The sequence below is a fragment of the Podarcis liolepis genome (assembly GCF_965112155.1).
Source record: "Podarcis liolepis genome assembly, chromosome: 4".
In the NCBI taxonomy this organism is placed as follows: domain Eukaryota; kingdom Metazoa; phylum Chordata; class Lepidosauria; order Squamata; family Lacertidae; genus Podarcis; species Podarcis liolepis.
The window spans coordinates 3,453,462-3,481,356 of NC_139558.1; the positions used below are offsets into that span (position 1 = coordinate 3,453,462).

Sequence of the window (27,895 nt, forward strand, 5' to 3'; positions counted from 1 at the left end):
ATACCACTTTAAACAGCCACTCATGGCTTCTCCCAAAGAACCCTGGGAACTGCAATTTTTTTTTTGTTTTTTGAAATAATATTTATTAAAAGTTTCAGAATTACAGAAAAGAAGAAAAAATAGGAAACAACACTACAATACATAAAAAAGAAGGGGGGGAAACAAAGCATAAAAACCAATACAACAATACAGCAAAAAGGAAAAAAAACAAACACAAATCCCATATTACGTATCTTTAACTTCCATTTGCTTGTTTCATTGACCTCCTCACACCTCCCTTTTTGTATTCTAGATTAATTAGTTATTTCAGCAAATTCTTTCCATCTTTCTCAATTTTTATTGAATAATTTATCTTAACAATTTAACCTATTAATTAACTCAACAAATCCTTTCCATCTTTCCCCATATTCTGTTATTCAAATTGCCTTGATTTATTTAACCTTATCATACTGTAAAATACCTTAGAGCTTGAAACAATACTCAGTTTATACATAACTCCTTATATCATTTCTACTAAAGCCATATAGTTTCATTCCAACATTTTCCCTAATATTCATTAATTTTAGGCTAAATCCCTAAATAAAAAATTTTCTTTATAAATTTTCTTCCAATCTTCATCCAACGTCTCTTCTTCCTGGTCTTGGGTCATGTCAGTCCTTACTGTCCATTCCATCTAGTCCATCAACCTGGTAATCTTATGTCCGAGGCTCTTAAGTCTCTTCCATGTCCCTTCTGCAGATGATCTTCTTCTTGTTTATACCTGTACTTTTCCTTGTCTTTTGTTGGTCTCTTTCTTAATTTCTTTCCTTTCATAATTGAGGAGTAGGTCTCTGGGAGGTTCCAGCCCAAAATTATCTCCATTTCCCTTCATCAAACCAGCCCATTCCCCACAGTCCCACTCCCCACAGTCATCAATGTAATCCAAAAAATATTTAAGAGCATATTTCAAAGTCCCTCCAAAGTTAAGAAACTCCTCAGCTCCAGACTCCCCCTGGCCCACTCCAACTTCAATCTTCAAAAACAGCGGCTTATGCTCCTGCAGGGCCTCGGATCTCTCCATTTGTATTATTTGAGGTGCAACAGCAACCTCCTCCATTATCTTCTGCACTTGCCCAATCAATACAGGTTCCTGAGTTGGTCCCTGAATGGTTTCTGTATCAATATTCCCTGTTTGTCCACAGTTGTTGACCACAACAGTCATCAAATCCGTTTTCTCATTCATCAAATCCATCTTCTCATGCATCTGTTCCAACAAAGCACTTGTCTTGCATAAAGCAAGCACCAAAACTTCCTCCCAGCTCATTTTTATTCAAGGTCAAAAGGACTGGTCCCACGATCTTAATCTCACAGCTGTAGAGTCCTCAAGTAGACTGCAGCAACAATTTAACAAGCTCCCTCTAGAGGAGACAATTTCTATTTGTATCCATCTTTTTAAGGCAAGTCCAACAAAGGAAAATTACTTTCATTTTTCAGATATTTTGTTTCTTTAGAATGCAAAAGGCAACACTGGAATCAGTTTATTTCTCTTCTTTAGCTATCTGTCAAAGTATTCCATTCACAGTCAGTGAACCTCTCCAACAATTTCTGTCTCTGACACCCCATTCCCAGGTTAGAGACGGTGGAAACTTATCTTTCTTCACTCCCTCTCCTGTAGGCTTAAACAAAGTCCCCCCCCCCTTTCTCCTGCTTCCAAGGGGTTTTTAGTGGTTATAAATGAAGGAAATTTAGACTTTTTTAATGACTTTCCAGACTTTAGCTTACAAGGTTTTTGCTTCAGTCTATATACAAAAAGCGGAAGGCGGACTTCTTGTTTGAACCTTCCCGCTTCGGTGCCAAATTAGGATATTTCTTGATCCAATTTTCCGTTTCTACTCACGGGTACTTGTTTTAAATCCAATTGTCCACAGGAAAAAGTCAGCGCTCTCCGGCAATGGCTGTGCGGCTTCACTCCATGAAAGTAGCAATCAGTTCGCAGCACCGCGCCGCTCACCCCACTTCACTCCGGAACCCCGAAATGGGGTTCCCCGTGAGTAGGGGAGGCGCTCCTGGTGCCCTGCCGAACCCCACGTTCCCAGGCTTCCTCCACCTGGGATTTCTAGTGGGTCCCCACCTTCGCCGCGGCGGGAAGACCCAGTTTCCACGGAGCCAGTTCCTCCAGTTGGAGGAACTCCGCCATTTGCCGATGGCGCTAACCCGGAAGTCCGGGAACTGCAATTTGTTAAGGGTGCTGAGAGTTTCTAGGGGACCCCTAATCCCCTCACAGAGCTGCAATTCTTTGAGTTTCCTGAGAAGAGGGATTGGTGGTTAAACCCCTCGGTTGATAGTGTGAAGTCAAACAAGTAGCAATGCAAGAAAAAATAGCCCCCCCTCTCCCAGGCTGCAAAAGTGCAGCTCTGAGTAGGAGAAGAAATGAAAAGTAGAACCATTTATATTAATGAAGCATTGCCAGCTAATCAAAACTCATTGTCTTGTGCCAGTTCAATCAACACATTGTTATGGAAGATAATGTTATCCTTATGAATTCTGAATGTTTATAAACAACTTCAATGGCAACAATGCGGCACATGCCTTTGAAAGCAGTCAGGTTTAATAGTTTATAAGAAGAAAAGGAGAACTTTGTAGATGATCAAATACTAATGCACAGAGAAAGATGTTAAGTCACTGCTTAAAATGATATTTATACTTGTGGCTTCTGCAAGCGATCTAAGGCTGCAATTAAGTATCCATTTACATGAGTTGAAGTCTGTTAGACTTACTGCTGAGTAGGCACGTGTAGGATGGCTGCAGAGAAACAATTCTCCCGTAGACAGGAATTCTCTTATTCATTTAGAGAGAGGTTTTCTGGGATTTTATAAGCACAATATTTAATTTAGCCATTTTTATCCCACCCACCAGCACCCAAAGGTTTCCCCCCGCCCATTGATGCTTACGTCAGTAAGATAAGCGAGACTGAGAGACAGTAACCCAGTTTCACCCAGTGAGATCCTCATAGCGGAGGAGTTGACTCCTGGTCCCTCTGGACCTTGTCTGGTACTCTAATCACTACTCAGCACTGTCTTCCTTGAAAAGCTATGCCATGCGAGTGAGCCCCTAACCAGAAGGATGTTTCTATCCATTTGCGAGTTCCGCTGGCATTTGTAGCCAGGAATGCGTGGAAATGTCATGAGTACACGGGAGTTCATTGCCAGCAACATGATGATGGCACACAGCTCTGCTTTCCCTTTATATGTGCTGGAACCAGCACCCAGAGCGGGGGGTGGGTGGGGGGACAAACTGCCCAGCGGTGCATGTGTGTGCAGGATACATATGGCACATGCGCAGCAGCACTACATACAGTGCATGCGCGTATCCCGTACGTAGTGGCGGCGCTGGGCAGTTTGCCGACGGTGCCGCTCAAGTGCCATATGGACGGCGGCAGGATCCTCATCTCACAGCTGCAGCGGTGGCAGAAGGATCCTCCGCATGCGGCTACGGCGACACGATGGCGGCGGCTCCTGCTGCCGTGCCCAGGGACGGCGGGGTGAGCCTCCCACGGGGTGCCTTCTTGTCACCTCCTCAGAGACGGCACCCAGGGCCCCCTTCCTCTGCCACTGGCTAGAACAATGTCTTGCCTCATTTATGCACTGCATGAGAGCCAATAAACTTAATCCTGCAAGGCTGAGACACTGTTAGCAGGTGGTTCCCTGAACCAGCTGAATGGGAAATGGCCTTCTCTGGATGGGGTTGCACTCCCTTAGAAGGAGCAGGGACATAGTTTGTGGGCCCTTCTGGATCCATTGCTGTCTTTTGAGGCCCAAGTGACCTCGGTGGCATGGGGTCATCAGCACTGACTGGTGGCCTAAATACACTATGCAGTGCAATATGCACAGATATGCGAGAAAACTGGAAGACTCACACAGCTTGCCCATCCTTCTCCTCTGCTGGCAGTGATGTCCTATCGGAAGATTGCACTTGTGGAAACTGGTGGGGCTTTCAACCCCTCATTTGTAGTAAAAATTGCCAGGGGTTCATATATTCTAAAATTGTTGAGAGAACAATTAACAAAGTAGATTGATTTAATCAATGTGATTTACCTAGTTTGCTTTAAATCATCACACGATCAAAATCCAGTTTAAGTCACAGGTGTTAATCAAGTGTCCAGTACTGTAATTCATAAATTTCCTGAACAACCAAATGCACAGGAATTGATTGTTATTCTGATTAAAGTGTGTTGATTTTTCAGCTAAATTCAGCATTTATATAACCTAGGAGCATAATCCCAAGCCTTTGATTATGTAGTCAATGTGCATTTGGCCTTAAGAGAGTTCATACTTGTTAAGAGACAAGGGGATGGAATCCCTGTCTCCTTTTGTAATAGCAGGTAGTTTGTTTTTTCCTTACATCCCTTAGCTGTATAATGTAGGGCCCATTCATATGTTTATGAGCCAGCTGCTTAGTTTCTCCCCACAGCTCCTCTGGTGTATAGGAGCACATTAAGAAATCTCCATGTAGGCCACATTCAAGATGAATTTCTCTCACGCCAGTTGCAACCCATTCCCATGATTGTGGTAACTTTTGTTCCAGCTGGTGTGCTCAATTATAAATAGCATGAGATCCATTATAAATAGCACAGTTAACTTTGTACCCCCCTGTGTACCATTAAACCAGCCTTCCCCTACCAGTTGCCTTCCAGTTGCCCCAGCCACCATGACAAATGGTCAGGGATGATGGGAATTGTACTCCAAAATATCTGAAGCATATTAAATTGGGAAAGACTGCCTTAAACTGTGGTACTCTACTCTAAATCATAATCAGGTTGGACCCAGAGATCAGAATAGGGCACTCTCACATCCCAGAAATAGATGCTGGGGGGGGGGGAGAGCCCATTACACCAGGAATGTGGGACCTGTGGCCCTCCAGATTTTGTTGGACCACAACTCCCATCATCCTTGACAACCCTGCTGGCTGGGGCTGAAGGGAGCAGGAGTCAAACAATTTCTCAAGAACACCACCCCAGCTATCCCTGGCCTAGAACTTTACAGAAAGGGCTTCTCATTTCTGGGCATCTCTTCATGAAACCAAATATAAATAGGGTTCTTGTTTAGTTGGTAATAAATATTCAGAATCTGAGAAAGGAAAACATTGCACAGCTCAGGGATAGGGGTAACCACATAGATCCAGTTGGCATATGATCCTGGTGAGATACAGGATGGTGTGTCTTCAAGTGCCCAGGTGATCTCCTGTTTCCCAGGTTTAGTAGGAAACCCACACAGAACAATGCAATGTATGGTCTCTTGGGTTCTATTTCAATGAAGATTTTGTACAGGTTCAGGGCAACTCAAAATATTATCTGGAAATCACACACACACACACACACACAAATTTTGCAGTACAGTTATCCAGGCAAGCAATGTGTAAAAAAAAAAATGCACATAGGGGGAAGGCATACATTGGTGAAAGTAACACACAAAATGCATGACTCCTGGGGAAATTGCTTTGCAAAATGTGAATATTAGGAGAAATTGGCATTCATGCTGATGAATGTTCAGGAGGATATATATATATATATATATATATATATATATATATATATATATATACTTTCGTAGATTTTCACGGGTACAGGAATGCAGGTTTTGGTGTCTTCGGGTGTCTTCCCGTGTAGACACCCGAAGACACCAAAACCTGCATATATATATATATATATATATATATATATATATATATATATTAAGTTCACAAACTGATGTGGAGAACCAGACTTAAGGTGGGAAAAATTAGGAACTAAGTGAAACCAGAAAATTAACAGATTCACCCATCCCTAGCAGAATGGCTTAAAGTCACACACCTCATTAGTTCTTATCTTGAGGGGAAAGTTCTTATATCTATTTTATTTTAAAACCACATGTGGCACAGGCAATCTAAAGTCATCATATTTTCTACTTTAATATATAACACAGCTCTATAAAACAGAGCTTTGAATTTCATTGGAGCAGCTGCAGTTGTAGAATGTGTTTAACCCAGGGGTAGGCAACCTAAGGCCTGGGGGCCAGATGCGGCCCAATCGCCTTCTCAATCTGACCCACTGACGGTCCAGGAATCAACATGTTTTTACATGAGCAGAATGTGTCCTTTTATTTAAAATGCATCTCTGGGTTATTTGTGAAGCCTGTCTGGTATTTTTACATAAAAAGAATGTGTGCTTTTATTTAAAATGCATCTCTGGGTTATTTTATTAGTATTGCACAAGTGAGCTTTCCCTTGCACCCAAATAGTGGTGTAGAATGGGGGGGGTGCCAGCGGGCGTTGTCCTGGGTATACAATTTGGGGGGACCAGGTACCCCCCCCCCTGAGATCCCCGTCATGCCCTGCCTGGCTCTGGCGGTGAGGGCTTCTTCCCCCTCTGTGCCCTGATGCCAGGAGCACCCACCTGGCATCAGCAAGGGCTGGGCAAGTGCCTGCCTGATGCCTGTGGGGGCGCACCCACCCCAGGCCCTGGCGAACGGTGCTACACCCAAAACAGCAAAGGGCCCCCCAACCTCTAAGGCTGATTCGGAGATGCTTAAGGGTCTTTGGCAGGAGGGGAGGAAGGACAGGGCAGAAGCAGACACCCACAGATGGATCTCTCCCATGAATATTTGGAATAAATAAAAATAGTTAGATCTTGGGCATCAGATGTCATTCCATGGAAAAAGATCTGTTCAGTCACGATTTTTTATCTCTCCTGTTCACTTCAATGCCCAGCCACCACCGACCCATCAGTTACTAGCCTACTGTGAAATATATCATGGAATTTAGTTAGCCTCAACCTCTGTTAAATTGGCCAGGCAGCTGAAGAAAACCTTTTTTGGGGAACATTGCAAAGTAACTTACAGCACAATTTGATTTCAACCTGTTGATTTCTCATGTAGAGGAAGGAACTGCTGCAAGTGAAGGAAGGAGTGTTACAACTGAACGGACAACACAATAATACACAGAACAAGCAGAAGAGACACCCAAATGTTTCATTCTGGAATGCCCCTGTTCAGAGGTCCTGCCAAATTTGCTCTCTTCCAGGATATTCCATTCCACAGCCCCCTTCCTTGACCCCCAGCAATAAGCATTCTGTGATCACTGAGCATGTTCAATGTTCACTTGGCTTTTAATGCCTCCCTTCCCCCGCTCCCCCCCCTTTTAAGTACTTCTTGAAAACCTTAGATTTCCTCCAGGGATACTGATAAGAAGAGCCTTCTGGGTGAGGCCAATGGCCCTGCCAGTCCACCCTCCTGCCCTCACAGTGACCACCCAGGTGCCTGGAGGAAACTCAAGTAGAATTCAAGCAGAAGAATCCTCTCTCCTCCTTACAGCCATGGGGGTAGCCAGGATTTATGGGGGGGGGCAGGCTTTATGTTTCTGTGTCTGGGGGCGGGGAGGGAGAACCTCACTTAGTTCAGTATTTTTGTTGATGCCCCTCCGTGCCCCCCCCCATTGGCCATGGCCATGTTCACAGCAACTGGTATTCAGAAGCATTGCTGCCTCTGATTGTGAGAGCAGAGCAGAGCCATCCTGGCCAGGAGCCAGGAGCAGCCCTCTCCTCCTCCATCAATCCATTTTTTAGAGCCATCCAAGTTGGCGGCCATCGCTGCTTCCTGTGGGAGGGAGGTTCATGGTTTGACTCTGTGTTGCTTGAAGAAGGACCTTCTTTTCTCTGTCCTGAATCTTCCAACATTCAACTTCTTTGGATGCTCATAAAATTCCAGTGTTATGGGGGCGGTATTCACTTTCTCCATGCCAGGCACGGGTATCTCCCACTTTGCCAGTGGTCCTGTCCCGTTTTGGCTGCAGAGTCACCCACCCTCAGCAGCAGAGGGGAAAAGACAATGCCTGCATGTGGGATGCTGGGAAAAGAGTCTATATGATTGTAATAGAAGCAGTAGTTCTCATAAGTAGTAATAAGCATTAAGTAGTAGTGTAATTCCGAAAACAGTGTGCCATAATAAATATATTAATTAAATAATTAAAGGCTCCTTTGAACCCAATGTACTCATCATCACCTGAAGAAGTTGCCTACTACTTCTCTGCATGGGTGGGTGGGTGGCTATCCCCATGTACTGGGCGACATTTCAGGAAGGAAGTGAATTCAAATTTGTTATCACGTCATAGGTACCTTAATATGCACATAACAAATAAATGAATTCCTATGAACTGTGTTTGAAGTAATGGCTTTGGATTAGAGCTGCCAGTAAATTTGGCCTGAACTAAATTTGAGGCAATTTAGGAGGTTCTTGAACCAAATGGCTGAGGGATTATAAAATAGTGAACCCCCCCTCATCTCCAAGATTATTTTGAAGATTCCTGGCCAAGTGAAGCACCTGAGGGTATTTTAAGAAAAGCCGAGGGTTTTGATTGACTAGCAAAACTCTACGGGGTAGGGGGCTTGATCACCGCCTGTGTGTTGTGAGATTGTTTTACACTGCCTCCAGCAAAAGTCAAGGTGAATGTGAAGGTTCCTGCTCAGGGAAAACATCTGAGGAATTGTTTTAAAACAATGATGCCAGTATCTAATCCTCTGTGAAGCTGTGGGAGGAATCCCTGTGAGGTAGTCAGGTCATCTTGTGCCAAATGCCAGTTCAAGCCCACCTGAACAGCTTAATATATTTATATTTATATCTATATATGTATATATCCATCTATATCAGCTGCTTGGATTTAAATCTGCATGGCTGTCTCTGTGGTGCTTTTAAAATGGAGCGTGCCTAATGTCGATTGTGTTCAGACCCCATATTTGAAAGGATCCAACATCACCAAACTTCCATTGCAACAGATACTTCTGCCCTTAATGAGGCATCTGGTGAAAAGCAGCATTGTAGCAGCTGCAGGTGCTGTGAGCTCAGCCTCCTCCTCCTCCCGTGTCAGGCTGCCTAGCACAGCACAGGACAGAGCTTGAAGTCTCATTCGTTTCAATCCTATTTAAGCATGCCTGACTTCCTCTCAATTGTTTCCAAGGTCTCCTGGGTAAATGTAGATCTTTTGATGGCTAGTGCCCTAAGCAAATGGCTTTTGGCAATAAATCACAAAAGCATGAGCTCTGTTTCCCCTCCAGGCTATGTTATGCTATGACTCGCAAGAAGAAATCATTAGCGGCTTTGGTGAGGCATATAGATATAGTTTGTGATAGGAGAGGGCATTACTCTATGGAGAACACATTTATTATAGTCCTGATAGAGAAAGTACACAGAAGAAAAAACTGGAGGAAGACAGGCTAAAGATATACGTTAGACTGAAGATTTTGGGGACCAAGTGGCCATGTGACTACTGGGGGGTGGGGATCATTAGGAAGATTCTTAATGATGAATGAATGAAAAGGAGTGGGAAAGTGCAGCTGCAACACCAGGGAGGCCACTTTGCTAACAGACAAGCGGATGTTGGGGGGAGGGGGAGACACTAAGGGGGGGAGACACAAATCTTTGTTTATTATTTAGGGCATTTCTCTCCTGAGTTTTCAGCTTTAAAAGTTCTTATAAAACAAAGTTGCACACAGACACAAAATCCCCTTCAACCTGTGTTGTTTTCTTCAACCAGCATCAGGAAGTGGAAGAGGCAAATGGCAACTGGTTCCACAGCATCCACTGGAGGGGCCTGGACCTTCCCTTTGTGCCACCGCAGGGAAGCTTGCTGACTTGCCTCTCCCTCCAGTGCAGCCAAGTGGAGCAGCTGCAGGTGTTTGGGGCATGGAGGTGCTAAATGGCTCCAGTCAAGTCAATGCAGGAGGTCCTACCTCAGGGGAGCAAGTCTTGCCCCACTCTCTAACACAGTGAGACTAGCCATGATTTCCTGCTCCTAATATGAAACTGCATGTTTGCTATCGTGGATGAGTAGCTTGAACAAAATGGTTGAAACAGCATTTCTAGAGCATTCGGCCATCAAGCCGAGCCTTGTTTTGGGTGGGAGGCAAGGTGAAATTAAGAAATGCAACAAAGCTTCTTGCATCATAACTGGAGGTGGTTCTGAGATGCTGCCCAGGGCCACTGCATTCTGCCTTTGGTTGGCTACGTCCTTGGCCAACTTCAAGTCCAAATAAGGCCACCGGCTTTTGTTCAGTGGACCCCATTTGTTGTTGTTTAGTCATTTAGTCATGTCCAACTCTTCGTGACCCCATGGCCCAGAGCACGCCAGGCACTCCTGTCTTCCACTGCCTCCCGCAGTTTGGTCAAACTCATGTTCGTAGCTTCGAGAACACTGTCCAACCATCTCGTCCTCTGTCGTCCCCTTCTCCTTGTGCCCTCAATCTTTCCCAACATCAGGGCCTTTTCCGGGGAGGGTCTTCTCAGGAGGTGGCCAAAGTATTGGAGCCTCAGCTTCAGGATCTGTCCTTCCAGTGAGCACTCAGGGCTGATTTCCTTCAGAATGGATAGGTTTGATCTTCTTGCATGGGTCTCTCAAGAGTCTCCTCCAGCACCAGAATTCAAAAGCATCAATTCTTCGGCAATCAGCCTTCTTTATGGTCCCGCTCTCACTTCCATACATCACTAATAATAGGTTTTGTTTCTGTCAAATGCCTAGCAGCCTCAAGCACCAAGCACGCTGAACAGGTAGCATTTTGTATTAAACTTTCATCAGAAGAAAAGTGTCTAGAAAACATTTGCATATGAAAATGTTTATTTACTTTTAAGCATTTAAGCTTCACCATGTGGTCACAGCTTAAAATTATTGAATTATGTAAGCCCTTCCACCACTAAAGGCCTGTACAAAAAGGTCCATCTTGACTTACATTGAAATGCATACAGGGAGGAGGCCAGATGCACCTTGGATGGTGGCTTTTGACAATCTGGGGGCCAACTCAGAAAAGTCCCTCACATGGTGATAGAACCGCGAGCAGGGCTTTCCTGCAGATCTTAACACCCAGCATGTCTATATAGCAGGAGATGCTCCTTCAGATAAATATTTGTGCCTTTAAATGGAGAACATGATGGCATGATGGTAAAGGTGATGAACATGATGGTAAAGCTGATGGCAGATAATAATAAAAAGGGATGATGCATATTATAATTCAGATTATTATTATTTACATAAAAACAAACTCACTTTTGCAGTAAGTGTCTTGAATTTGAATGACACATATGTTGATCCAACTCTAGTCTGTCCCAATCAGAATCACTGCTGTGCATTTCATGTGCGATTGAAAAGTATTGGCTCCAGTACAATCAACTAAAAAGCGCCTTTAAATCAGATCTAAAAAGAGGATTTGGTACAGAAGAATCAAAATTACATAAGGTATTGCTAAAAAAGAAAATAAAAAACATTATCAAAGATTTACAATCTACTATTAAAGTGGGACCTACAAGAAGAAAAGGTAAAAGAGGTGATAATAAAATGGGGTCAAGACATCGGCCACACAATCTATTTGGAAGAGTGGGAAAAACTCTGGAGTATAGAAATTAGGTTCACCGCTTGCTATACTATAAAAGAGAATTTTTTAAAAAAATGTTTTTTCAGGTGGTACCTAACACCATCCAAGCTTGCTAAAATCTACAAACAGAAGTCCAACCTATGCTGGAAATGTGGAAAACTGGAAGGAACAATGTTTCACATCTGGTGGAACTGCGAAAAAACCAAGGCTTATTGGGGTATGATACATGAAGAACTTTAAAAAAATGTTTAAAACATCTATACAAAAGAAACCAAAGGCATACTTACTTGGCCTATTGGGAAAAGACATACAGTACCTCAGAAAATGAAAGGAATTTTCTTATATGCTACAGCAGCCGCCAGGATAATATATGCTAGCAAATGGAAGAGTGAAGTAATACCCACGAAAGAAGAATGGTTAAACAAACTAACTGAATTCATAGACAAAATAAAAAAAATCCTTCCAGTAGCACCTTAAAGACCAACTAAGTTAGTTCTTAGTTGGTCTTTAAGGTGCTACTGGAAGGATTTTTTTTATTTTGACTATGGCAGACCAACACAGCTACCTATCTACTACTGAATTCATAGAAATGGCAAAGCTAACTGCATATACAAGAAGGCAGACAAACCAAAAACTTAGACCCAAATGGCAATGTTATATAAATAAACACTGTCTTATGAGGAACGGCTAAGGGAGCTGGGCATGTTTAGCCTGGAGAAGAGGAGGTTAAGGGGTGATATGATAGCCATGTTCAAATATATAAAAGGATGTCACATAGAGGAGGGAGAAAGGTTGTTTTCTGCTGCTCCAGAGAAGCGGACATGGAGCAATGGATCCAAACTACAAGAAAGAAGATTCCACCTAAACATTAGGAAGAACTTCCTGACAGTAAGAGCTGTTTGACAGTGGAATTTGCTGCCAAGGAGTGTGGTGGAGTCTCCTACTTTGGAGGTCTTTAAGCAGAGGCTTGACAACCATATGTCAGGAGTGCTCTGATGGTGTTTCCTGCTTGGCAGGGGGTTGGACTCGATGGCCCTTGTGATCTATTCCAACTCTATGATTCTATGAAAACAGAACATGTTGATATGCTTAGACTAAAGGAGTAAAGTGGAAAGGATAGAACTAATTAGGATGCGATAAGGAGATTAAAATTCAACAACATGAAGATTGCAACGAGAGTACTGAAAAAGTAAGGAAGCCGAGGTGTGGTGGAAGGGAGTGACGGGGGTGGGGGGTGGGACTGCACGAGGGGGAGGATACAGGTTTATATATGTTTATGTCCATGGGTGTGCTTTTTCTGTTGTATTGGAAGGGTATCTTACCCTTTTATGTAGTTTGAAAATTTAGTAAAATATTTAAAATTTTAAAAAGATTAAAAAAGAAAAGAAAAGTATGGCTACACGCACCACCGTGTGTAACTGGGGAGGCACATCCCATTGAAAGCAATGCAGTAGTAGGGATCCACAGCACTGACATTCAGAACTGCATTCTGATCCACATCTCAACATGCTTTACATTGACACAGCACATACTGATATGCACATTGGTGTCCTTACTTAGATCTGAGTATCTCAGGTCTTCACTGGAGATCAGGTCAGTTTATAAAGTGGCTAAATACAAGCAAACAATGTGACAAAGATATCTTCTGTGTGTGATCTACAGTCCCTTTAATACTGTCATCCACTTTTATTCCCATCTAGAACTTTTACTGCAATGCTTTTAATTTATAGCATGAAATGTATACCGCTAGCAGTTTCATAGTTCCATATCAATATTTTAGAATTACTCGATGAGAAAGGAATAATTCTTAGAGAATAATAGTTTTGTCAGTGTTCCTGAAAACATTTTGATGTAATAGTCTTTCTTATATGAAGCTAAAATCTTTATGCTTTTAGAAATAATTGATATGTATCAAGGGAAGAACATCCATCAGTAATTCATGGGAAGATTCCAGGGCATATTAACACAATATTGAATAGATAATCCTTTGAGAAACTTTGCTACAAAAGCAACATGGAGATCTCAGTTACCAGGCCATGGATGAAATGAGATTTGCCTGATTTCCTTTTGCTGGAGGAAGAGGGGCAATGTCCTAAACCTACTCTCCCACAAATGACCAACCAGTCTGATGGCAAAGCAATATTTGGAAAGGCTCTAGAACAGATCACAGCGAAGTCAGCCTGTGAGCATTTAGAAAAAAGTGCTGTATCACAAAGGGGGTGTCCACATGCAAGTATTATTTATCTGTTAATTCATTCCCCACCCCTATACAGTGGTGCCCCACAAGACGAATGCCTCGCAAGACGGTAAACCCGCTAGACGAAAGGGTTTTCCGTTTTTGAGCTGCTTCGCAAGACGATTTTCCCTATGGGCTTGCTTTGCAAGACGAAAACGTCTTGCGAGTGTTCCTATTTTTTCCCGCTTCCCCCCCCCCTTTTTCTAAGCCGCTAATAGCCTTTTAGCCGCTAATCCGCTAAGCCTTTAATAGCCGCTAAGCCTTTAATAGCCGCTAAACCGCTAATAGCACTAATCCGCTAATAGGGTTGCTTCGCAAGATGAAAAAACCGCTAGACGAAGAGACTCGCGGAACGGATTAATTTCGTCTTGCGAGGCACCACTGTAGTAGACTATATTTGAATTTGAATGAAGGGCGGTATGCAAATCTAACAAAAAGAATAATATAAGAGGAGCACACTTATTCACTCACGTAAGCGTGCATGCTTTAGAATCCTTAACTTGTGGGGAATCTACATGACTAAAGCAAACTACTCACTGCAGAATTTGCACCCAATTCTTGGAGGATAACAGGGGGTGGTGCTAGCACCCTCATTTTCACCTCTCATGTGTACATACCCTCCAAGTGTCCCTATTTTCCAGGGACAGTTCTGGAATTGCAAAAGTCATCCCGACTTCTAATTTGATCCTCAAATGTCCCTGCCCCCCCCACCAGTGCTGCTGCCACGGAGCTCCGGGAGGAGGAGGAGCCAGCAATTTTCCTGAGCAGCAGTGGTGGTAAGGAAGCCTCCCATTGCCTCTCCATGGCCGCCACTCCTGGCCTCCTCCCTTGGGCAGCTCTGGGCAGCTGCTGGAGAGCAAGCGAGGAGGAGGAGGAGGAGGAGAGGCTGCCACCGCCGAGGCCCAGCCCTGCGGGGCAGGCAGAGGACAGGGCGTCCTGGGCGGGAAGAAAGGGAGCAGAGGGGAGCACAAGGAGTCTGGATTTTATATATGTGTGTGTGTGTGTTTTGTGCATCTGTGTCTAATCTTTTTATAAATCTACCAAAATATAAAATTAAATTGGGATTAAGGAGTTTCTCAGTATTTAAAGATAAAAAACAAAATATAACCAGGTAAGATTGAATAATCACTTTAACGGCATTAATATCAGTAGGTTTGGAAAGTTTTTTATACCAGAAGGTCTGTTGATTACTGGAGGAAAAACACAGAAGTGGCTTGGAAGATCCCCTTGGACAGTGAATGAATGAATGAACTTATTATTTCAGTTATAGACCAGTTCCAGCAATATCAAGGAAGTCATAAAACATGATAGGGATACATTTGAGTTTGCAATTAGGTATAACAGGGACAATACAGATATAGCAACAGTAAAAAAATATATAAATTAAAACTTATTCACTAAAATATAACCTAAAATTATCATTTAAGGCCTTAATCATTATGATACCACAGCTTGTTCCCTAAGTTTTATGGCAATTGCACAGACTTTGGCTACCCTTAACATGATCTCAGGATCCTTGTCCTCTACCAGGGATTTTAGACATTGAAGTTCGGATTCATTTGGAGATTTTTTTGCATAACAGGGGTAATAAATACCGAGAGTATATCCCCATAGAAACGGCAGTGTAACTAGGCATGAAAGACAGTTTCCACCTCCATCGAGCCACAGGGCAGACTCGTTCCGCGTACGGTTTACCCTCAAATCCGCCCTGCAATAAGGCAGATGGCAGCACGTTGAATCTAGCAAGTGTAAATGACCGTCTGTATTTAGGTATTTGTAATTTTGACAAATAATTGGCTCGGGTAAATCCTCTCCCATTATCTATTATTGCTGGGTGTTTCTTGGACAGTGAGTTCCTGTTCACACATCTCAAACAAATTTGCTTCCAAGAAGGAGAGAACAGCAGACGTCGCCTTCTTATTTGGTGTATGGATTAAAGCACACATGAATTAATGTTCTGCTTTATAACAGCTTTCTTATAAAAAGAGTCTATATTGTACAGCCTAGATTTTTTCACACCATTGTGGAAAGTTGCACAACTCATTTGTGCCATTAAACAGATTTAGATCTATATCATTCATTTGGAATACTGAATTATGGTCATTATTTTTATATCCATTCATTGGTTGTGAATATTAAATATTTTGGACTAACTACTAGATAGATGGGTTTTGTTTAGTACAATGCTTCCTTCTGATTCTTCATTTTAACCACTGTTATCAAATGAAACAATGCTGTCATATCCATTTACCTGAATGCGGCTCAAGTGGACTTGACTTGCAGAGCTGGAATCCATGATCTGCATTTGTTTCTTCTGTCTTCCATCCAGATGAACAGACAATTACACAATTTTATAATTTAGTGTATTTCACAAGCTTCCAATTATAGCCATAGTAGATCATTAATCTTATTCAGAATCATTTACCAGTGATAGCTGCCTCATCTCCCAAGTCTACTCTTAATTTGCATACTGTAATTCATTTAAATATATGCACATTTTAAAAATGGCTAATTGTCTTTCCCTGAAGCTATATTAAATAAAAAAAAGCTTAGGTGTAAGAATCAATTCAAGGGGAGTATAAGCTATTTCACAATTTGAGGGCATGGTGTCTGTGTGCACACACACAAACACACACACACACACACACACACACACACACTTGTAATAGTAAAAAAATGCATTTTCAAAAATTCATAATTTAAAGTCAGCTTGCAGACTTGTTTATTTCTGGAGAATAAACTCTGAGTGATGTGGTCTTGGAAATCAATAAAGGCATCCGCTTGAAGTTATATATCTGATTTATGTTGGTCTCCTCATATACTGTCCAGGGGAAAGAAATTGCCATTTAAGCATATTGCCATTAAGATATAGTGTCTGAAGCATGCATGATTAGGTAATTGCTATCAATCATCCACTGCATGCTTGTGGCAAGAAGAGAAAATGGAGCCATGTCCAAATACAATAAAAAGGGATAAATCTTGGTATTGCATTTAAAGCTTGCATCGGTTCCTTTTGAGACGTCAGAACAAAATTCCTTTGTTCTGTCTCCTCCGCCACCAGTCATTTTAGATCATTTGCACACAGTGCTTATGGCGGCACCTCATAAGTTTTTAGGAGATGCTTAAAGAAATGGCTCCTTTATGTCACTCCCTTCTCAGTGTTTATACATATAAAAGGGCATCTTGTGTGCTAGAATTTCATAGTACTTGTTGAGGAGCCGGTCCTGTGTCTCACAGCTGAAGCATAGGAATTGTTTTGCAGCATCAGATCTCAACAAGGCCACAGGAAGCACCGGGGGGGGGGTGTCAAAATACATATTTGCTGGGGGTGGGAGGCTAGCTTCAGCAAGGACTGAAAGATCACTCTTGGATAAATACAAGCTTATTTAAAACAACAACACAGAATCAAAAGCACTTGTCATTTGTTCAAATCCTCTTTATAACTGTACATTAGCAACCTATGAGCTCCCTTTTTTAACTAGTCAGATGAACATTGGTCCACTTAGTCAAGTGCAATCTCTCCAGCCTTCACTCTCTTTCCTGGATAAAGAGGTAAGTTTAGTTGGCACTGAAATCCAGGCAATGTAGGTGCCAGCTGGATTTCAAGAGGGAGATTCCACAAAGGCTGCTTAGATCCATATTTGGGGGAAATACTCCTTGGTACTTGGTACTCCCAGCAGGGATTTAAAATCACAAAATATGCAGTAAAGTATGGAAATATAAGTTATTAGACCTTTAAAATCTCTCATTCTAAATTCTTTCCAAAATTTCCCACTTCCTTTAGCATAGAAAGAGACTACACATTTGGTAAGTTAAAAATGGTTTACTTACAAACTCCTCAAAGGTCAGATTCATGTGATTTTGCGTGCAGCAGGAAGAAAAGACAGGCAATACAACTTAGTTTCAAAACTGGTAAGTGTTTCTGCATTATTTGTTTAGAAACACAAAGATGGCTTGTTAAAGCCACATGATCTGGACTTGGAGCAACCATCCCTGGCATCCTTACTGGAAAGGAAAAAAAGAAAGGAAAGTGGGGGAATAAAGAGTTTGATAGCTAGCTAAGCCTGGCAGGACAGCTTACTCTATAGTCTTAACCCAGGCATAGGCAAACTTGGCCCTCCAGATGTTTTGGGACTACAACTCTGATCACCCCTAGTTAACAGGACCAGTGGTCAGGGATGATGGGAATTGTAGTCTCAAAACATCTGGAGGGCCGAGTTTGCCTATGCCTGTCTTAACCCCTTGAGGTTGATACATCCCAAAGAAAAACAAGTAGGACATTTCCAGAAGAACTTAGAGCCTGAGAAGGTTGATATAGGGAGAATAACTGAGCCTTGAGTAGTTCGGGATTTTAAGGGTCCATCTTGGTAGCATACAGGCAGGTCTAAGTGGACAGCTGTTGAAAACAGTACAGAACCAGAGTTGGGCAGGACTACATGTACTCCTGTGGAATAATAATGTGTGCTCTGAAATACTGGGAAAGTGCAACTGCTCCTCCCCAAATGGTGCCTCTTACTAAGGCACATCTGGATCCAGCACATCTGGATTCTAATTCCTCTGCTTGTGAATTGTCCCCAACATGAGACACTTGTGTTAACCCAAGAAAGTAAAAAGTAACACAAAAATCTTAGCATCCCCCATTTTTCCAAACTCTTCCATCATTCTTCAGATACAAATGTGGTTTAGGGGACATGTGTGTCCTGACACCACCTCTATACCAATGCAAGCCAGAGAGATGCAAAACTGCAATATTAAATTTCACTCATCTTAATGGCATTCTTTTCATTACCTGCAGGATTCTGACAGAAGTAGCTGAAGTGGACCTTCTACATTCACCTCAGATTTCCTGCAAGATGGAATTTTGTGACAACACTGTCACTAACCTGCTTGCTGTCACAATCTCTTGAATGGTTATCTATCACATCTATCAGCTGTTAAGATAGTAGGACACTCAAGCTGTGGTGCTGACGATCAGATTGCCTCAGATTGGATCTGAAGCAAACCTGACCCACATATTTCTGACTTTACAGAGACATCCTTAGAATTTTGCAATTTGTAGAAAACGATCGATAAAGGCTGAAAAATGATGGAAGAATAGTGGCAACGGAGAACTCGATGGGTATGGTATGTTTAGCTTGGATAAGAGGAGACTGAGAGGAGATATGATAGCCATCTTCAAAAATCTAGAGAGCTGTCACATGGAGGTTGGAGCAAGCTTGTTTTCCTCACTCCAGAGGGTAGGATCTGAACCAATGGCTTCAAGTTGCAAGAAAGAAGAGTCTTAACTCAGGAAGAACTTTCTGATATTGACAAGCTGGAAGATGTGCCAAAGAGGGCAACCAAGAAGATCAAGGGTCTGGAAAACCAGCCTTATGCAGGATGGTTGAGCAAGCAGGCAATGTTTAGGCTGGAGAAGAGGAACCTGAGAGAAGATATGATAGCCATCTCCAAATATCTGAAGGGCTGTCACATGGAAGATGCAGCAAGGTTGTTTTCGCCTGCTCTGGAGGGTAGGACACAAACCAATGGCTTCAAATTACAAGAATGGCGATTCAGACTCAACATCAGGAGGAACTTTTGGACAGTGAGAGGTGTTCAACAGTGGAACGGACTTCCTTGGAAGGTGGTGGACTCTCCTTCCTTGGAGGTTTTTAAACAGAGGTTGGATGGCCATTACTCATGGATGCTTTAGTTGAGATACCTACATTGCAGGGAGTTGGACTAGATGACCCTTGGGGTCCCTTCCAACTCTACAGTTCTATTATTCTAAGTATGGGTGCTGCCACACTGCAACTGTTGTTTTGTCTTGCCGCACACTGACTTTTTTGTCTCCAGCTCTCCACAATCACCAGCAGGGTCTTCTCTTAGTTTTTTTACCTGAGATTCCAGAGGTGCCAGGGAGTGAACCTCTTCAGAGGTGCTCACATGTGCTGCTGAGACTCTCATTCCACTCTCTTATAACTAGTTTGAGAGAGAAAATGAAAGTGATGTCTTAAAAATATGGTCTTCTATCATTCATTTTGAATTGGTTGATAGGCCACCCAGAAAATACAAGGCCATATTTCTTTAATAAATTGGGGGGACGAGAGTAGACTAGTCATTATTTATTCATGCAAGTATTTATATACTGCTTTTAATCACAAAACAGTTTACAAAAAAAAATCAGGTTGAATAATGCAATATATAAGATAACAAATAAAACATTAAAATCTATAAAATGAGACAGCATAATAATTCCATAAATCAGAGCAGGCCAGCCAGATTTTACCATAACTCTCATTGAATAAAAATGTCTTAAAGAAGTGTAACAAGGATGTGGGAAAGAAAGGCCCATGGCTGTGGTGCTGCTATGGAAAAGGTGCCCCTTCATCTCCCCATAGTGAGCAACGTTTGCTTGGGGGCATGCGGGTGATCAGCAAGAAGGCTGCCTCCCCCAATTTCAGAGTCCAGGCAAAGGTACTCTGTCAGATGCCCAGGTGTCTGTGTATTCAGGGTTTTATGCTTTACCACCAGCACCTTAACTTGTGCCCGATTATTACAATGAAGATCCTTTACGGCAGTTTTATGACTGTGCACTGAAATGCCAGTCAGCACTTTTGTGGCAGCACTAGTGAAGTGGGGACACTATTGGCCAGGAACGGGCACAACTGGCAAAATGTAACTGTAAAATAAAGTTCCATGCCACAGGAATACCCCCAACCTGTCCAGAGAAGGCTGAACACCAGTTTCCCAGACACAAGATCCGCTCACCAACCGTGCTTCTGTCCTGTTGGGATTCAGTTTACTGGCTCTCTTCCAATCCGTTACTGCCTCCAAGCACTGGTTCAGCAATGACACAGCTACATCTGACTCAGATGGTATGGAGAGGTTGAACGAGGTGTCCTCTGCCTATTGAGGACACTGAGCCCCAGACCTCTTGACGACTGTATCCAGTGGCCATGTCTTTATGGGGCTGGCAGGGAAGACTCACTAATAAATCAAAAATGTTCATGCTGTTGCCTGGCAGAAAAAAGTGGTTGTAGGTTTTGATTCCTATATCCTTGTTATTTTAAACTGCATTTGCATCTGGTGTGCATGTTCCCCCCACAGATCCACCACAGAGAGGTCTGTACATAATGGAAGTTGCTCCTTCCTTGTTCTCTCCCACACCACAAAGAGTGAGTTCTAAGGTAAAGCAATTTTAGTGTTATCCATTCCTTTACACAGGAGGAATTGATGATCTGCTCTTTCACCTGTTTCTCTTCTTTGTGACAAATTGATCTGATAAACCAGAAAATTAAACTGTGTCTGGAGGAGCCAGACTAAATTCTGTACAAATACAAGGAGAGAGTGGATAAGTATTTCTAGGTAGCAGATGGGCTTTTTTGATGAAACTTTAAAAATTCACAGCAACTAATAGTACTGTACACACACCAGCCCCATGAGATAAAGGGGAATAAAGAAATAGTTGAGATATTATTACTGGGCTGGAAACTAAAGTACACTTCTGGAAACAGAAAGGACTCTGATCCAGCAGAGGCTATGAATGGAAGCGAGTTGATTTTTGCCCATTCTTCAATCCACCAGCATTCTCCCACAACATGTTTCCCCTGTTTCAGAGTGTTCTCCAAACTGCAGAGCACATTTTCTGATGATGTGGGGCATGGGTGGGAAATATGTGGCCCTCCACATGCCATTGGACTCCATCTCCAGCATGGTCATTGGTCAAGAATGATGGGAGCTATAGTCCAGCACCATCTGGAAGGCCACAAGTCCCCCAGCCCTGGTGGAGGGGTCTGTGTCTCCCCCAGCATCTATTTCTGGGATCTGACAGTGTCTTGTTTTGTGAGTAGAATGCTGCTCACAGATCTCAGTGTCCAACTTGATGGTGATGATTTAAATAATCTGGCAGCATTTCTCCATTTGATGCACACCATATATTTTGAACCACAACTCCCATCTTTCCTTCCCCATGCTGGCTGGGGCTGATGGGAGATGTAGTCCAAAACATCCAGAGGACATCAGGATGGGGAAGCCTAGTTTAAGAGTATGAAAGGAGATACCAAGTTGACAATGGCAGCTGGAACAAAAGTTATCATAACCACAATAATGGATTCCAACTGGTGTGAGCTGAATTCCCATCAAACACAGCTTACATTGATATTTCTTAACTTATTTCTGTACACAGGAAGGGTGGTGGAAAGAAACACCTTTTACCAGATCTCTCCACAGCTGTGAATTTTTAGGTAAGACAACAATAATTGGACACATTAGTCCAGAATGCAGTAGTATTCTGTGAAGTGCTGTTCTATATTTGTATTTTCATTTCCACTATTTTTTAATTCCAGAGTTTTGTCACAAATTGTTTTCACCATTTCTACATTTGAGAGAAATGAGGTTAATGAGTTATCCAGTATATCTTAATGATGGCCACAAATTCGGAAAGCACGGAGGCTGGAACTGGTCAAATAAGCACCCAGCAAATATGTATACATTTCCCAGAACTGCTTGCTAAATGCTGAAAGAGGAGAATGCTCTCCCCAAACCACACAGTTTTTAGAAAATAAGTTTCATGGATATGCATAAATAAATGGACTTGTACTGTGTGCAGGAGAACAAATGCTCTCAAACCTCATCTTGGAGGGGTCTGCAGTTGCTGTTGTATGGAAAACAATACATGGCTCCTTTAGTTATCCTTCCCCTATTTAACTCCACTGGTGCTATTTGTAAATGACTATCACAATGTTCTATAACAATGAAATTTGTGCTTAATTATTGTGCATTTTATACATAATCAACTATCTTCTTACCTTGATCTTGCTAGCAAATAATTGATGTAACTAAGACATATGTGACCATGGTCAGGTCCACCTTCTTGCTGCTCTTTATTTTATTATTTTGTGTTTTCATGTTTTTAAAATAAAATGTGCTCCATTTCATAGGAAGGGTGGGATATAAAGCTATCAAATAAAGAAATAGATGCACTAGAGCACCAGTCTAAGCCACATAAAACCACTCTTGGTCACTGTGGCCATCTGCCCATGCAGGAGAAAAGCTGGGACCAGAAGCACTTCCCAACTGAGGGCAATTAGACGTTACTTGAATTGTTTGGTTAGCAACCATGCCAGAGGATTTGCATGTGTCCAGGCACATGTACTGTCAGGAGCAGGTGTCAGAAGCAGGTCAGCAATAAATTACACGCCATCAGTGAAGTTAACTCTTTGGACAAGGAAACAAGGTCAACTCAGGAAACCAGGCCTAGTGAGCACAGCAACTCATCCTGGTAGATCTTGCCTGTGACGCAGTTGTGGGGAACTTCCCATAGTTGCCTGTCTCCTCCTCCGGGTCCTTCCCAATCAATCTGAGGCTCCGTTTCTTGTCTGTCTTTGCTCCACCCTCTTCATACCTCTTCTGGTTCTGTGAGACTGGGGGGGGGGAGAGATTTGGTTGCTGCAGGAGGGGGAGACATCCTGCCTTCTTCACCAGCAATAAGGGAAAAACACACAAATGGGCAAATTGCTGGGGGTTTGTCAGGATCATGGTTGGGGAGGTAGAGTCAAACTTTACCTCTACACACACTGCGGTCCCAGTGAAAATCACCCTGTCACAGTTACTTACTAGGCAATTAAACTAACGTCTAGTTTGGTCCTGGAAAACAACTGATTCTCTAGGTAGAGTGCAATGTTATCCAAAACAGATTAAAGCCCCCATTCCTGTGTGAACAGTTTAACTGATGACTCCTACTGATTAGGAGTACTCCTGCCAATATCCAGTCCAAGTTAAACACTCGTTATTTACCTCTTTCCATTGAGAATACTGACAGTGTCTACTCTTTTAGCCAGTTCTTAATTTTCATCAGAGGATCTGTCCTCTCATCTTCAGTTGCTAAGCTTCATCTGGAGCCTTTCTGAGGAAATTCATCAAAAGCTTGTTGGAAATCCAAATGCAAGCATGTTCTCCGGATCATCACTCTGTACATACTTACTGAATACCTCAAAGGATTCTAATAGGTTTGAGACAGGACTTTTCTTTGCAGAGTGCCTTTGTGAATAATTGGCTGTGCCGATCAGTTACCCTCTTCCAGTTTAAAATGAACAGCCATCTTCGAAAACACTTTGATCTAGAAAAGAGTCAAAATAATTTTACCACAAAGATAAAAGTGAACAAACACTCATCTGTGACATTAACATATGGAAATAAGAGAACATGGAAAACAAGACACACTGCTTAGTGCATGTTAATGATCTGGTGTATTCAAACTGCCAGGCTGTCTATCTTCTTCCTTTTAAAAAAACAGCAAAACTTGAGAATGCTTAGCTTTAGGTAGAACTCTATGATGAAACAAGATGGAAACAAGTCCTTGTAATGCCTTGTCACAGTTCAGGACTGAGATTGTCCTCTATCAGAGAAGAGCCCTGTATAAATGGAGGATTGCATGGACTGGGTTCAGGAACCATCGAGAGAGAGATCTTGCCAGTAGGGGCTGCAACAGTTGGGGCTCCACAGCAGTGCCTCTCACTAAGCAATGCTATATCATGACAACATCCTTCCATTGTGTTATGGAGGGGAGAGATGGGGATTTTTATGTCTCTGTTTCTCTTAGTAACGTTTAGATACTTTGCAGCAACTGCTATCCATTCTTTGTTAGACAGACATGTTGCTGGCCAGCCTGCTTGCTTTGCTCTGGCCAGGACAAGACTAACCAATTGTTGATTTTAAGGCTATTACTATCCAGTAATGCTCTTTCCTCCTTTCTGCACCTGTTTCACGGACAACCAGCCCTTCCAGCCCCCCCCGCCCCCCACTTTCCATTTCATTCTATGCTGTGTAGCAGACCCGCAAACTGGTCCAAAACTGCATATTGATGCATCAGGGACATATTCACAAATGTGCAAAGCTGAAATTCTGGGATGAGAAAATGTATATAAATATGAAATCCATGAAGATTGGTACTAGCACAATTGGAGATGAATGTGAATTGAAATATAACTGTGTTAGTTTATACATAATCTGAGGCAAGAGGCAAAGTGTGTGGGAGTACATAAAAGGGAATGGCAGGCACCGGGATCCTGGCAAATGCAGGCCTGAATAACAGAGAGATTGAGAGGGAAGGGAATGAAATATACGAAGGTCTGAGAGCAGCCTGCCAGAACTGAGCAAGTTTAGGCACTGCCCTGATTAAAGAGTGAAAGATAATTGTGAAAAGATAATCCAGGTGCTCTGCCTTCAAGTGGCTCAGTGAGGCCCTGGTGTGGCAAGCCCTGCAGATGGGGACTCTGACTGGAAATGTGGGTGGAATCATATGCATATGAACATTTATGAATAAGAACAGAAATCTCCTGTTCTTAGCAAGATGGCATGCAACAGTCTCCTTCCTTCCCAATGACTAAATATAAATTAGTCTTTCTTTCTAGGTCACTAACACTGATGTCTCCTAATCAGAGATAGAAAAAGACAGAAACAAAGACCCAGTGCATAAAGAAGTTTTGATATGACAGGTTTAATTAACTAACACAAATATTATAATTTATTAGCACTTTTTAATAACTTGACCTTCAGTTGCTCCTTAGAGAAAATACACAGTAAAGACAAAGACATTCTTAAAACTGACAGTCATAGATAAAACAGCTCCCTTTTATTAGAAATAACAATGCTCTTTGTTCCAGGGCAAATAGTTAGTTAATTGTAATTTATTTTGTGAGGTTACTGCACTTTTCTTGCAGTCTTGCTAGCTGAAGCCTGAAACGTCACAATGAACCAGCATTGTCACTTGTATCGTATAATCAAAACATGGTTTGAAATATTCAAAGGATGGCAAAAAAAAAAATATTTGGCATTCACATGGCACAGTCCATGCAGTTACACCAATTGGCATCAGTAACAAAAGTCATGAGCAAGGGAGCATCAAATGCACAGCCAATAGGGAATGTGGCCAGCTGGTACACTGGAACTGGGAGCATGGCCCTGATCCTCCTTCCCTCTTCATTCATTGAATGCTGTGTGTGTGTTAGAGAGAGAGAGAGAGAGACAGAGAGAGAGAGAGAGAGACAGAGAGACGTTCATAGTCTAAAGAATGACCCTGATCGTATTTGTGAGGAGGTTCTGCCAGATGATGAAACCCCTATAGTAAAGTCCCTTGCAACAGATTACTTTGACTGCAGTTCTATGCACTTTCTTGACAGTAGGGATACAAATGCTGCAGGGTCCAAAACTGGAAAGGTTGAGATCAAAGGTCACTTCCCCATGCACAGGGGCTGCTTTTGACCCTCACCTTCCCATTTCACCCCACCTCCCTGTGCAATTTAATGGCACAACCTAGCTCCATTACACTGGCTTCAGCCACAAACCCCTATAATCCTTAGGTCATGATATGCCAAGTCTTTGTTGGTCACCAATTCTTGTGCTGTATGGATTTCTGTCCAAGTGGGAGGAAAAAAGTGTAGACCAAAAACCCACCTGTCCTTTGAGATGCATTTTTATGATCCCCTGAAATTACTTTCTGAGTCTGGCTTTGGATAATTTTGCCACCATTCCTCCTTGAGAGTAAGACTTTGTGGGACTGAACATCTGAGCAGCAGCAGATGGCTTGATGGAGCTGTGCCACTCTTCCCTCCCTCCGACTGAGTCACTGCTGCAAACTGAGGAGAAGGGGGCAAGAGGACAGCTAGGTCAACTGTGCAAATGTGCTAATGGAGTCAACCTGATGCTCCTCTTGGTGCATTTGCATCAGGCCAGCCTTGCAGCCATCTCAGCAGTGACTCAGCCGGAGGAAGGTCAGGTGAGTTATTGCGTCCGAGAAAATAGTCATAACTGCACATGCACAGTTCTTAAATACACTTATTCAGAAGCAATAGGAAGGAAAATGTCATCCATAGTCATAGTCATATCCATATCGTATTGTGTTCTAATTTGTTGGAAGCCACCCAGAGTGCCTGAGGGAATCCAGCCAGATGGGTGGCATAAAAATAATAAGTAAACAAACAAACAAACAAACAAACAAACAAACAAACCCCATGTTGCAAAATATGAGTCAGCAATATCAATAGCAACACAATGACCAGAAACAATTACAATGTGAAAAACTTTATGGAATAATTCAAAACATCAAAACTAACAAACTGAAGTCTTTTAAAATTGACCCTGGAAACAAATTAACGACCAATGTCATTGGTTAAAAACTGCCGTAATATTGTCTAGTTGACTGGTGTAATATGTTCTGATTCTCTGCTAGTGTTCTGGAGTCTCGTTTTGTACTTAGGTTGTTTTGCAACCTCTCTTTAAAAGCAGCATCATATAGAAAGCATTCCTGGGGAGGAATTAGTGCATAGGTTTGCATATTGAGCTTTGCAGATCAATATGTTGTTTGTATGCCTCACTTCCGCCAAGTGCTTGAAAATTCCAGGGCAGGTTTTACTAGGTCAGTTTCTCTTGAGAGAGTGTGCTGGAAACTAATGACAATTCCATAAAATTAGGTTTTTTCCCTGCAAATATGTACATTGAGCAGGGAGGAGAAGGCAGGTACCTAGAGAAGTAGCAGCAATTCTTCCCTTTAAGTATCAGCAGACTTTTGCAGCTCCCAATGTGGCTTCTTGCCAGACAGGCATTACACAGTCTTCCTTTATTCTTTTTCCAGCCATAGACAAACTGCAAAATGGTTTTCTTCACCTTGATTCATGGGGCCGACAGCCCTCAAGGACAGCAAGAGCATTCAGGCATCCAGCTTTGCACATGTGGAAAGAAAATGTCTCTTTTCTTCACACATGACCATAGCCTGTCCTATTATAATATGGAAATATCAGGTCAGCTAAGTTTTACTCAGAGCAGATCCATTGAAATCAATGGATCTAACAAAGTCATACTAATTAATTCCAATGGGTCTACATAGCTGAATGCCACCAATCTGATACAGTTGAAGCCTCATGTGTTCTCCTTTGGGTGCTTCAAAAGTTCTGCATGCAAAGTGTGAAATTCAGAGCAAACTGTGATGCTCCTCTTAGTCAAGTCATCATAGAAATTTCAAGTCAAGCCAAAAAGAGTTTCGAAAGATTTGCAGCTGCACTCTTGGGGGTGGGGTCGTGCACTGCTGTCTGTGTATCAGTCTCTAATGTAATTTGGATCATTCCCCCACTCTGCCTAAGTTTGACCATTTTCTCTACTTCCACATGAATCAGCCCAAAGCAAAGCTGCTGCAGTTCAGTGCAAACAGCATAAAAGTTTGACATTTTGCAAAGAGGTAGCTCTGCAAGCTTCCTGTGTCTCCTTCTGTGATTATCAGGAAGAACTGCCTGCTTTACTTCTCTGTGCCTTTTCAG

The 27,895-nt window shown here is 42.4% G+C and overlaps 1 long non-coding RNA gene across 1 annotated transcript in view; it reads right to left on the minus strand.

Moving 5' to 3' along the window:
- Positions 1-499: 499 nt before the first annotated feature.
- The window catches only part of LOC310706086, a 1,025,148-nt gene continuing 997,752 nt past the window's right edge, over positions 500-27,895 (minus strand). Inside the window, exon 6 of the long non-coding RNA XR_014525654.1 lies at positions 500-830. This is a non-coding gene — a long non-coding RNA (uncharacterized lncRNA). The remainder of the gene's footprint in view (positions 831-27,895) is intronic.